At 44.8% G+C, this 12587-nt stretch overlaps 1 protein-coding gene across 2 annotated transcripts in view; it reads right to left on the bottom strand.

Moving 5' to 3' along the window:
- The window catches only part of AP1S3 (adaptor related protein complex 1 subunit sigma 3), a 948614-nt gene that overhangs the window by 719317 nt on the left and 216710 nt on the right, over positions 1 to 12587 (bottom strand). The window lies entirely within an intron of this gene.

The following is a 12587-nucleotide window of genomic DNA, read 5'->3' on the forward strand; positions in this document are numbered from 1 at the left end:
ATATGTTGAGCAACGGGAGTATGGCTTTAGTTTCATTCTCCCCATTCTGCAAGCAAAGTTACAATAGCATCATGCAGATTAATGTGAGCCTAACACATCCTCCTTTGGTCTTAAAAACATAGCGCCTCATTACGAGTTTGCCGGTCTGAGAACTATGGTACCGGTAAACTTGCCGGTATTGTAGTTACTGGACCAGCAAACTATGAGTTGTACTCGCGGGTGCCTTTCTGCCCACCAGGTCGGACCTGGCGGGCAGAGCAGCACCCGCGAGCACAGCATGTTGGATGCACCGGCACTGTTATAAACGGTGCCGGTGCATCCAATCTCCCCATTCCCATTGAGCCCTATGGGGAGTAATGGATTCTGGCCCCTGGTAATGGGGACATACAGGGTCCGCCAAGGTCGGAATGGCCCTGTATGTCCCCATTGCCAGGGGCCAGAAAAAAAGCTAATCCGGCGGCAAATGAGGCCCATAGTCATTATTACATAAAGCATGCCACATTATGCACCCTTTTCACTTCTGATCACTCCCTCCCATTCACATTTCTAAAGGGTCAAAAGTCCCTGCTAATTGAACCCCCTTCCTCCCATCAGTGCCTAATGGCTCACATTGTAAAACTCTGTTGATACAGAGCAACGTGAGGACCCTCTGCTGCCTGGAGCACCTTAGGACATTGTCCTGGCAGCGGGACACCTCTATCATTTGGAACGGGTAAGGTGCCCTGTTGCCAGGACAATGAGCATGCTGAGCAGGAATTGCTCAGCACACATTGTCCTGCCAGCGGGACACTTTTGCTATTGGGCACCCTCTTTGAGGTGCCGAATGGGAGAGGGGACCCAATGCAAATGTCCCGGTCTGGCACTTAAAAGAGCTACGGGGGGGGGCAGCTTGACCACCCCCTTGTGATTCTCCCGCTCGGTACTCCACTGCTTGGAGCCATTTGCACACAGGAAAACATACCTTAATTTTAATTAGTCAGAATCTTGTAGAAAAAAAAATCTATAAGCAGACATATAAGGTGCTGTGCATAACCCAAGTTTGGAGATATATGGCATTTAAAAATGTATACCAATTATACTTGTTCACCCACTGCCCTGCATTAACCAATGGTTTCTGCCTTTGAATGAAAGGAAAAATAAGGCAATTTGCTGACATTCCAGTGAATCTGGTCCTTTCGGCCATGGCTTTATAGTTCAGCTAGGTCAAGTCAACGTCGCCCAAAATTTCAGTTATCAGGGGGTGATAACGTCTGTTCTGCTCAATGGACGTTGCACCACTGTTTCCATATGTTATTGTAAATGTACATATAAATGTGTGCACACAGTATATGTCAGTGGAGGTGCTGGGTACGTTTGTGTGAGAGTGTGTGCAAGCATATGTGTGCTGACCTTTGTGTCTGAATGAATGATAAATAATGCATTATTTGTATGTTCTAGTGGAATTAAGTTGGTGAATGTTATGTTGTGTCACTGGGTGCATGGCAGGCCGTCTGAAGATGTGTTTTAAAGATACAACGCCAGTCTTATGAAAGTTTTAACAGAGCGAAAGCAATGGACTCTTGTGGTGTAGTAGTTTAGTGTTATCCCTCAGGGATTTAGGTTGTTTGACCGAAGTACAAAATCACGGCAGAATTAACCGTAGTCATTTTCGCTGCAAATACGTTTTTACCGAGGTACAAAAAAACAAACCCATGTCCCCTCAAACCGCCAGTACACCCATAAACCTTCCCACTTACCTTTTCTCCATCCGCTGCCTCCCCTGTAACCTTCAGCGTCAGATCCATCCCTTTAATGCTGGTCGGATCTGACGCTGTAGTGTCCCTTCTCTTCTTCTTTTTATTGGGTCCCATGCCATCATAGCTGAGGAAGCGGGGGACAGCCCCGCAGCCGCCGAAGCCAAGAATACTGAACATGGGCTGAGGTGGCCACCCATGCAACCACTGCTCTTAATGTTCGGTATCTTCTGCTTTGAACTAATGGTGGTGACCGAAGCCAGTCAAATCTACCATTCAGGCAATTTTTGTTTTTAACAATTTGGTCGAAACGATCCCTCAGAGCCACCATCCACCCTCCCTTCACCTCACCCCTTTCATTCAGTGGTCATGCCCCCCCAACATTTTCAGCAAAGTTACTCCACTGCAGTCATGTGAAGTACAAGGTGGCTGTGCCAACACAAGGAAACAAAAGGACTGTGGCAGTACGACACTGGCTGCTCATACAAGAGGTAAACCTAGCAGAGGATTGCTGCTTGTGAGAGTGCTTGTGCGCCCCACTGCTGGCAGTATCATGCCAACAACCTCTGATTGTGTGCTTTTCGGATGACCTGCCACCGGAATAGGTTTGCTACCTGCCCCCCCTCCACCCCCCAGCCATCATAACTGTTTGCATCTACCATGTATGTGCTACCCCTGCACCCTGGTCCATGGGCAGCGATTCCCAACAACCTGCCAGAGTGGGTGCGGGTAAAAGAAAGAAAGAGCAGCGCTCCTGCCTGAGGGAAGAGGACTAGACAGCAAGTTACCCCAATGCCCTGCCACTTGTGTCGCCCTGCCCAGCAAGTGGCCCTGATACCCTGCTACTAGTGTCGCCCTACCGGGCCCAACCATCCATGGACCAGGCCGAAGTGGCCCCAGGTGCGACTCTTGACAGCCCCGAATAGGGACATCACCTGCCCAATTGTCCTGCCTGGAAGAAGGACTGGCCAGGACTGCTGCTCCATCAACAGCAGTGACTCCTACCTGGTGGAGGAAAAGGAATGGCCCGGACACCAGTCACCTGTGTCTGGCCAGCCAACGTCATGAGGCCCTGACAACCACCACCAAGAAGAAGTGCAGCTGACAAGTGAGGGTTGCAGCTCTGCGCGACTGCTTGTGCGCTCTCCAGGGCCACTGCAGTAAAATGACACTCCTGCCTGGGGAAGCGTAGCCAAGGAAAAGGGGGTGAGTAACGTACCATCACCCCTGCCCTGTCAACATCATGTGGCACAGCCCAGACGCCCTGCTACTTGCATCTCGCTGTCTGTCCCAACATCAAGGGACTAAGCCGATGTGGCCCCTTGTGCTCCCGCGTGCGGCTTTGCCGGCCTTTGAAATGTACCATCAACGGACCTGGACCAGTGTTTGTTATGAATAAGGAGGAGGGTGGTGTGCGACCCCCCCACCCCCCAAGTGTGTTGCCCTTTAAATGTGATATGTCCCTCCCATGTGTATTGCCCTTTTAAGATGGGCCATGACTGTCATGGCCAAAGCTAAAAAAGGAGCCCCTGAAGGCACGTGCATGAATGTGTCTCTCATTTAGGCCTGCAGGCTCACGCTGTGTGAGCACGGACCTGCAGGACATGATGCCGTGGGGCCCTCATGGTCAGGGTATGGCCCACCCTGCCTCCACTTAAGACCGGGTGTCCCCCGGCAACTGCCTGAGGCACTGGGCCTCTAAGGTGCTGGTGTCCCATAGCACCAAGAGGGCCAGCTTGATGCTAATAGCCAGCCCCTATAACATTGGGTACTGTTGATGCCCCTTGCTGATGAACGGTTAACTACTTCTTTTGTTTTGCATTTTCCATATTGCATATAAAGCCTACTGCTTTACAATTTTGCTGGTGTAAATTGGGACGCTTCCTTCACTCGGTTCTGTTGCTTTACAATTCTGCCATTTTTAATTCTGCTTTTTAAAAAAAAAAAAAAAAAATTTAATTGTAACAATTAGTTTACAAATAAACTTCAATTACAATAAACAATATACCATCCAACTTTCACGTATTCTGCATAGATATCTAAAACAATCCCCACAAAGAAACTATGTAGATATCGTACACAACTATCCAAGTTCCCAATTAATGAATTAACTAATTAATTAATCAATCAATCAAGGCTGGTCCTCGCTTAGAATACCTTCTACAAAATCACACACAGCACATGTGAGCGACACGTTTGTTCCTGAAAGTATCCAGTACCACCATTTGACCATGTCCTCATCAACTGGAGCAAAGGAACAAAGATGATGAGTTGGTTGATGCGTAATTTTAGGACACTCAGTAATCAGATGTTTGATTCCACTGAACTTTCACAGAACCTACAAAGATTGTTCACAATGTTAAACGCTCTTCGTCTCCATTGAATCTCCTTAGTTTTATGGGCATTCAAACGCAATCTCATGAATTGATTTCGATGTTTTCTCGATGGAAATTTTTGGAGATATCTGGGCAGGCAGTCTAAACAGTTTGTTACAGGGCCTAAATCAATTGACGAAGATAGGCAGTTTCTTTGTTCTAAATTCTGGATCCAACTCCACTTCCTTAATTTCTTTTTGGCAATCTGTGCCGTTGCTATAAGCGTTTCGCATTTTATATCAGCCGAATCAAGAATCTTTTTTAAGCCACTGGACCAGTTTCGCATGATACTACAATGCTGTTGTTGAACCATGTTTATGAAAATTTGATATACCGGCGCCTGATCTTTCAATGACATCTTCCGTAGCATCGCTAACGATTTCCATACAACTATGTTGTTCATCGATTCAATTCCAAGTTCGTATCTTATGGCAGTCATTGAAACGCCCTTTGGTAACTGCAGGATACGTCTCCAGAAAGTACCCTCGAGGGTGGCCCAAATCTGGTAATCTAGATTCCAACCAGCCTCTGCTCCAAACGTAATTGAGGGGACCACCTTTTGTGAATAAAAGGTTACTACTGGTTTTAGTGAAAATTTACCATATTCAGCATGTAGTTTGCAGCGCAAAGGTCAACATGCGCTGTTTGAGGTCGCAGATCCAGTCGTGTTCTCTGATTGAAGTGTTATACACAATGCCTAGATATCGTATGGATGGTGTATGTTGGATCTGTACAGCAACTAGAGTCCATCTGAAGTTCTTCGTCAGTCTTTTAGACATGTTCCCGATCATCACAATCTTTGTTTTCTCAACATTTATTTGCAGCGAATTGACGCTCAGATACTTTTCCAATGCAGATAGAAGTCTCTGCAGCCCAATTGGTGTTTCGTCTATTAGGACAATATCATCTGCATTTATTGTCCAACTAATGTTATTACTATCAATCTTTGGGGGAAAACATCGAGTCTGAGAGAAAGCTTCAGATACATCAGATATGAATAGTTTGAATAGCAGGGCAGCTAAAGGGCAACCCTGCTTGACTCCTTTGTTAGTATATATCTTCTCTGTAAGCTCGCCTGCTTCATTAATTCGCACCCTGATTGAAGTCTCATCATATAGAGCCATTATGGGCTGCAGTAGTTCAGGTGGACACGACCAAGTTGACAGTTTTTTCCACAATTTTGCTCTGTTTAAGGAATCAAATGCTTGTTTCATGTCAATGAAAGCAATAAAAAGATTTTTCCCTTAATGTAAGGCTTTTCATTTCAGCATATTTAGTATCGTCAGGTTCACTTCTGTTCTGACTCCTTTAGTGAAGCCTGTTTGGCGTATATCGAAGTGAGTTAGTCGCCCACTTGGACAACTTTTGCTGTAAAAAGGACGCAAAAATCTTACCCAGGATGTCTAAAAGGGCAATTGGTCGATAATTGGCCGGATCGTCACGGCTCCCCTTTTTAAAGATAGGCACTATAATAGCCGTGTTCCAAGATTTGCGGACCATCTTTGTTGTGGCTATCACTTGAAATAGATGATATATAAAGGTTGTCCAATGCTCGTTATTTGCTTTTAGTGTAACATTGGAAAGGCCATCAGGTCCGGCTGCACGAGAGTTTTTTAGTTGTCTGATTGCTGTAGAAATATCTTCTCTTGATTCGACAACGTTCCAAAACTGACTAGTTTCCGGCGTTTCCTCTTTCAGCAGATTTGCAGTGCTTCCAAAGACTTTGGAAAAATGTTGTTCCCAACTAGACTTAGAGATGCCATGGTGAGTCTTTGCCTGCTGGAATATTTGTTTATTATTTATAATATTCCAAATGTCCTCTGTTCGATGACAGATCATCAACTTCAGGATTCGCTCTCCTCGTTCTTGGTCTCTCATCGTTTTAAAGCTCTTCAGCCAGTTTCGATATTTCGCCTTACGCCGTTTCATTTGCATCCATTTTTTTGGATCCGTCTCTTTTTTTTAGTTTTCGCAGTTCTCGTTGCAATTGTTTTTTTTTAAGCGACACTAATGGACTAAACTCATGTTTTTAGTGTAAGAACAGGTATTTGGATGCTTATATTTGATCTGATAATCTGCCAACAGAGCCGTATAATTTATTTTGACACATGCCGCTGTCTCTTCCGAGACTATCATTTCATTTAGAGCCCTCAGTTGTTTGTTATTTATTTTTAATATATTTCCTCTTTGATTCACTTCTAAAGTTTTATTAAAGAGCTCTACATTTCTTGATGAATGTGCCTTTAAAGTCAATTCAAGTGGCATATTGTCGCTACTTGATGATTTCAGAACCTTCAACTGCATGATCTCATTTAGCAAGGTGTTTGAAGCCCAGAAATAATCAATAATTCTTTCAGATCCATCACGCTTCCATGTATAATTCGGTGGGCAGTCTCCTTTTGTTTGCCCATTGAGCATAACACAGTTTCTTGCAGTCATAGCGGACTGAAATTGAAATCCTCTACAGATTGAGTAGGCAAGGTTCATGTTATTTTTTATTTTCAGATTTTTGTCAAACCACGAGAAATTGAAGACCCCGCAAACAATCACCTGTAAACTGCCTACGATTCCATGTTATCATCAATTAAGTCCGTTATCGATCGAATAAACTTGGTTGAGGAAATCATGGCTGTGTTCCAATAGATGTTAAGAATCAGTAGATGTTTGAATGTCGAGCTAGATCTTCTGTTGTTTAAAAGAAGTGTTCCTTGAATGAACAAATTGGGAGAAAACGATTTGATAATCTCCCATCCCGAGGAATTATTTATCATCGTCAGAAGACCAGAGAAAGGTCGGCCGAACTGATTTTTTCCGGCCGGATTTAACTTAATTGCATATCCATCTCTTATTGGAGCCTCCCGAAGCCACGTTTCCTGCAGACATACTGCAATGTTGTTTCCCAGAGAGATGTCAAACTTCTGGAACAAATGCTGGAAACCTCTGGTATTCCATGAGATCAAGCCATTTTCCTCCTCCTTTTTGTTTTGCAATGGCTAAGATCTGTTTGAATAGTTCTGGATAGTAGCTTTCGGGGGGATATTTCGGTTCTCTGCTGGTCTTTCTTTGATGTTAAAATGTTTCCTTAGGGCTTCTCGACGATAATCGTGAGTTTGCTCTTGGTCAACTAACACGTCATTTCCGTTTCCTTCTCTCTGATTTTTTGTTTCGATTGTCAGGTCGAAGCCATATGACATCAGTTCCACTTTTGCTGCTAGGAGGGTATTTTCCACTGCTTGAGAGGTGATGTGCAGATAAACCATGTCGAGAGAATCCTCATTAATATATTCGACAATGGCTATATCGTTAGTAGTTATCGTTCTTAAGGAAGGAAAAGTATGTAATAGGCGCATCACATTACGCCGGTTTAGGTTTACTTCGTTTTCGTCAGAGAAGATATTCTAGAGTCTTATTTTCCAGAATTTTTGTTTTCGTACTGGTTGTTCAGACACCAGATCTTTTAAGTTCTTTTGTTTTTTCCATTGTGCAGTTGTCATCTTAGGATTCAATTTTGTGGTGGTCAATTTTTCTTGTTGTTGTGTACCCACATTAATATCCTGTTGATATGCCCTCAACCTGGGCTTATTTGTATCACCATCTTTCTCTCTTTGGTCGTGGATTGATTTTCTCTGCTCTTGAGGAATAGTTGGAGCAGGACAAAATCCTTCCTCAATTTGTTGAGACTGCTGCCCATCAGCTGAATCAACTGAATAAATCGACAGGTCACATAAGTCAGTGACACTTTGATCAGATATCTTCGAACCAGTGTCAGATTCGAGTCTTTGTCTTTTATTTGGATTAGGTGGTACCACCACCTTTGTTTTTGAAATTTCTTGTGATGCCAATTTTCTTGTGGGAGCGCCTTCAGGCTCATCTACTTGCATATTTGATTGATTACGTGAGAAGAGTCCCAGCTTTTGAGGTGTAGACAGATTTCTCACAAACTGTTTTGTTTTGTTTCTGGCGGTACTCGTTGGCATTTGCCGCTTGTTTGCTGTTCGATTTTTCACTTGAACCTTTGTAGATCTTTCATTTGTTTTAGGCTTAATCGAGGGAACAAACATTTTAGCTGCACCAGTGAAGATGTCAAAAGAGGACACCGCTCCTTTTGCTAGCGGAGCAAGCACCTGATTTGTTTTATTTGCCTGCACCGTAGCAACCTCAGGTATGTTGCTATTTTTTTGGGCTACACTTGTGCTTTCAAGTGGTTTGGTTAAAAGAGAGACACCAGACTGCTCTTCTAAAACGGGTCTCGACTGAGAATCTGTGAGCTTAGTAGATTCAATATTCGCTTTTCTAAGCTGCGGTGTATCCGAGCCCTTTGTAATGTCTATGCTAGGCGTAGTGGTGATAATTGCCTCGCATTGATTTACACACTGCTTAGCCTCAGGGATAATTCTTCTCGAATGAGGCAGGACGCTCTCTCTAAACGGACCCTCTAGGTCAACTTTATTCCGGGAAAAGGAGTGACGACATCACTTAATCATTTCTAGAATGGCCTCCATTTGATGATTTTTGTCTGTGTGGTCTTTCGATGCCAGATCTCCAAGTCGATTTTGCCATTGGAATGAGATTTCCGCTTCTCGTTCAACTCTTGATGTCAGCAGGGTATTATTTTCTTCCAGTGAAGTCATTTTGTTTGTTAAATTATGCAGCAAGGCATTTTGATCCTTAACAGACTCATTTAGTGATTCAAAGAGTTTGATAAATGGGATCAGAGCTAATGATGTTGCGGCCAGAATGTTATTGTGGATCTGGATTCCAGCTGCCACTGAGAGAATTTCTTTACTATTGGTCGTCGACTCGAGCTCCGGAGTCGGAGTATCATCAGGTTTGTCAGAACATCCATCATTTCCTGGTGCTTGATGTGGTGCTTTTGTGCTACAATGAAAACGTCGGTTTTCAATCAATTCTTTTGAGATGCTCGATTTTGTTTTATTTGTTAGAGTTGTACTCATCTTTTTGACAATCTGTATATCTTTTTGCTGCGGTGTACTGTTCCAAGATTTCGGCATCTCATTTGGATTTAGAGCATCTTTTGTTTGTTTCTCGCTGTTTACCAGCGGCTTATCTTTTAGAGAGGATGCACTTTGGGAACCTGTAGAAAAGCTGTGTATAAGTTTGTTTTTAACAGCTTGATAGTCCGCAGTTAGCCTCTCCGTAAGCCGTGCTTCTCGCCCTACTAAATCCGTTTCCAACCGTTTTTTATGGTTGGAAGTGGATAGTGCTGTCAAAGGAGGCAAAAGAACGGCAGTTTCCATTGAACATGACGTCACTCTTTGTTGTGAATGTGATTCCTTTTCAGGTATTTCAGTCTCATCTTCGACTCTACTTCCTGATAGATTGCTTAATGTTTCGCCATTTAACGGCGGAACAAAAGAGAAGTTCGTATGAATATCTGACCCATTAGGTAATTTTAGAGCCATGAGTTCAGTATCCGTTACATCAAACGGTGACAAAAAGGAAGCAGTGTCAATTTCAACAGTCATGGTTGAAATTGACACTGCGAATAGTCACGAGAATACGGACTATTCGTCGTTTGTGCCACCAACCTTGAAACAACTGCCGGGAGAACTATGTTTTGGATCGCCGCTTCCACAGCTTGTTCACTTTTTTCACAGTCTCTTCCACACGCCTGAGGTTGCCACCGAGTTTGATCAGCCGTTCCGGCTGCCACTATAGCAGTTATGTTTTGTTCCATCGGCAGAGTCATCTTCTGTGCTGCCGCACTAGCTGCTTTTTTACTCGCGACATTTGCCGGACAAAGTCCCTGTGGAGTCTCGTCTTTTGACTCTGTTGCTTCAGACTCAGCCGACTCCTCGGCCACGCACACACCCGCCGGTACCACAGCCTGATCTAAAGCCGCTGGTTCTGCCTTGCCCTCGTCCACCCCTGAGGACCGCGACGGGCTGCGAGGCGGGCCCCCTGCATCCAGCCGGACCGCAAGGGCACAGGAAGAAGGAGAAGGAGGACCTCCGAGGCCACGGGCAGCAAGGAGCGGGGAGGAAGGAAACGGGCAGGTAGGTAGGGTACCCAGGGATGCGATGGGCAGGGAGGGGGAGGAGCGGGGAATGGTTTCAGTCACGCTCTGCGCAGGTGAGGCGACTTCGACATAAGTGGAAGGCTCGCCACGATTTCAGGCATTTTGAGTCGTTTGCCGCGTCTGCAGTCGAATGTCAATAACCATAGTTAGTTCTTACCGGTACCAGCCGACAGCAGCCACGGATGCCGGTCCCAGATCTTCTCTTTGTTTTTCACGTTCTCGATGACTTCCTCGACGTTGAGGACGTTGAAGGCGGAATGGAGGCAGACTGGACTCTGCTCCAGACTCCGCGCCACGCTCCGGGAGCGTTTTTAAACAAACATGTAGTGCCAGTAGAAAAAGGACTGAAACTCTGTAGCACGCCGTGCAGCTCCTCTCAAGAGAAAAAACCACAGGGACTGGAGGCAGGCTGGACTCTGCTCCGGACTCCGCGCCGTGCTCCACGCTCTGGGAGCGTTTTTAAACAAACATGTAGTGCCAGTAGAAAGAGGACTGAAACTCTTCTGCTTTTTATTTATTAAGTGCCATGCTCACATTAATCATAATTTCCAACTTGGCTTTTCAGGTGAGCATTTTGTCCTGGTGCCCTTGCCCTACTTAACATCATGGTGCTTGAAATGTCACCCGACGCGGCTCGCGAGGTCCGCAATGCTCCCTTCCAGCTACCCCCTAGTCCCGCCTCCCTGTGCTCTCCCACCAGCCCCTATTGGCCAAGTCATCCGCGTTTGTGTCTGAGGCCCTAACCCTCGGCAAACCCGCTTCAGGAGCCATTTCCAACTTGGCTTTTCAGGTAAGCATTTTGTCCTGGTGCCCCTGCCCCACTTAACATGTTGGCTGTACAAATACCTTTAACATTAACATAATTCTGATGTTCACACTTAGTTGTGCTTCAATATGTGACATCATTTTATTTTCCCAGCTTTCACTCATGTGTCTTTCTTCTTGCATGTTGTTGGTTATAAGTGACATTCTAACATGGATTACAAGGCTGATGTTCACATCACATTTATGCCCTAATATTGACGTCAACATCTGCCTGCACGTGTGCATCTTTTTTGCATGTTGTGTTTTCCTTCAGGATAAGACTCTTTTTCCTATCCTGTGGTGTCTTTACCTTCACTGTTTTCGCACTGGGCTCAAGCCTGTCTCAATCACTGTCTTATGGCGGTGTTTTATTTCTTACTTATTTTTGAAATGCGTGATATTTCATAGGCTTTGGCGGTTCTAACTTTGGGAATATTTGCCTTAATGGATATTTATGTCGTTTATGCCAGTCCCACTTCATAATCAATGCCCATTTTTAGAATGGATTTTATTTTGGTGTAGTTGATTGTAGCTGGCCAGGTCTGGCTGGCCACCAGACCAGGACGTGGTGGTATGGTACAAGTGGCCATTTGGCTTATTGTTTCTTTGAGATGCCAGCTTACATCACTCTGACAAAGTTGCTAAAATTGACAAATGCGGTTAAAAAAAGTCTTTTTCTTCTCTCCCTCCATTTGCTGTTGTGTGAATTTCTCACGTATTATATTGTTTGCTGTTGTGTGAATTTCTCACGTATTATATTGTTAGTACGGAGCTGCTTTCAAGGTCACATTTACTTAAACATGTGCGACAGCCTTGTCTTTGAGGAATTTCAGAACACAGAACACAGAACTTCGCTTCCACATTCTGCAGGATTTTAGTTAGTTCAATCCCACATTCACCATACAACTGGGAATTTCGGGACCTGGGTTATCCATAGATCCTGCATTTTCAGTGCCCCTTTACACCAACCAGAAATCTAAAAGCCAGGCCACACAAGTTGGCAACAATACAAACGGAGCAAATTGAAAGTTATTTCTGACTATGAAACACCCCGGACCTCAGTCTGTGATCCCACGCTAAGTTTTACTTGTGAATAAATGTTATTTTATGTATTGAATTGATTTGTAAGGCGCTTATACATCAAGAAATTGTGATTCAAAGCACCGACAGGGCAAGGGCAAGGGAACAAGGGAACAGTAAGACAATGGAATAGGATTATAGTGATGAATAAAATACAAAAGCGGTCCTACTAGGCCTTGTGAACATTCTGAGCGTTCAAGTGCAGAGAGAGAAAAGGGTAATGGGTAAGTGCTAGAGGTTCCATTGAGGGGGAAGTGCCAGAGAGTCTGTTGCAAAGGCAACAGGTAAGTGCCAGGCAGTGACCACTTAATGGAAGGGGGGAATCACCAGCCAATACAATAAGTGCAGGGCCTGGGAGACAACACATGCCAGTGGTGCCCGAAGGCAAGTGCCGGGGGAGGGTGGGATGCTGCAGGCGATTGGAAATAAAACAAGGACCCAGGACGACACATAAGGGCCCAAGCCACAAATCACACCGACTGCAGGGTTTAGCACGGGAGGGAGAGAGGGAAGGAGAAGAGGAAAGTCTAGTGGTGCTGGTGGAACTTGCAGAGA

Source organism: Ambystoma mexicanum, chromosome 10 (genome assembly GCF_040938575.1).
Source record: "Ambystoma mexicanum isolate Mex_15411 chromosome 10, UKY_AmexF1_1, whole genome shotgun sequence".
In the NCBI taxonomy this organism is placed as follows: Eukaryota; Metazoa; Chordata; class Amphibia; order Caudata; family Ambystomatidae; genus Ambystoma; species Ambystoma mexicanum.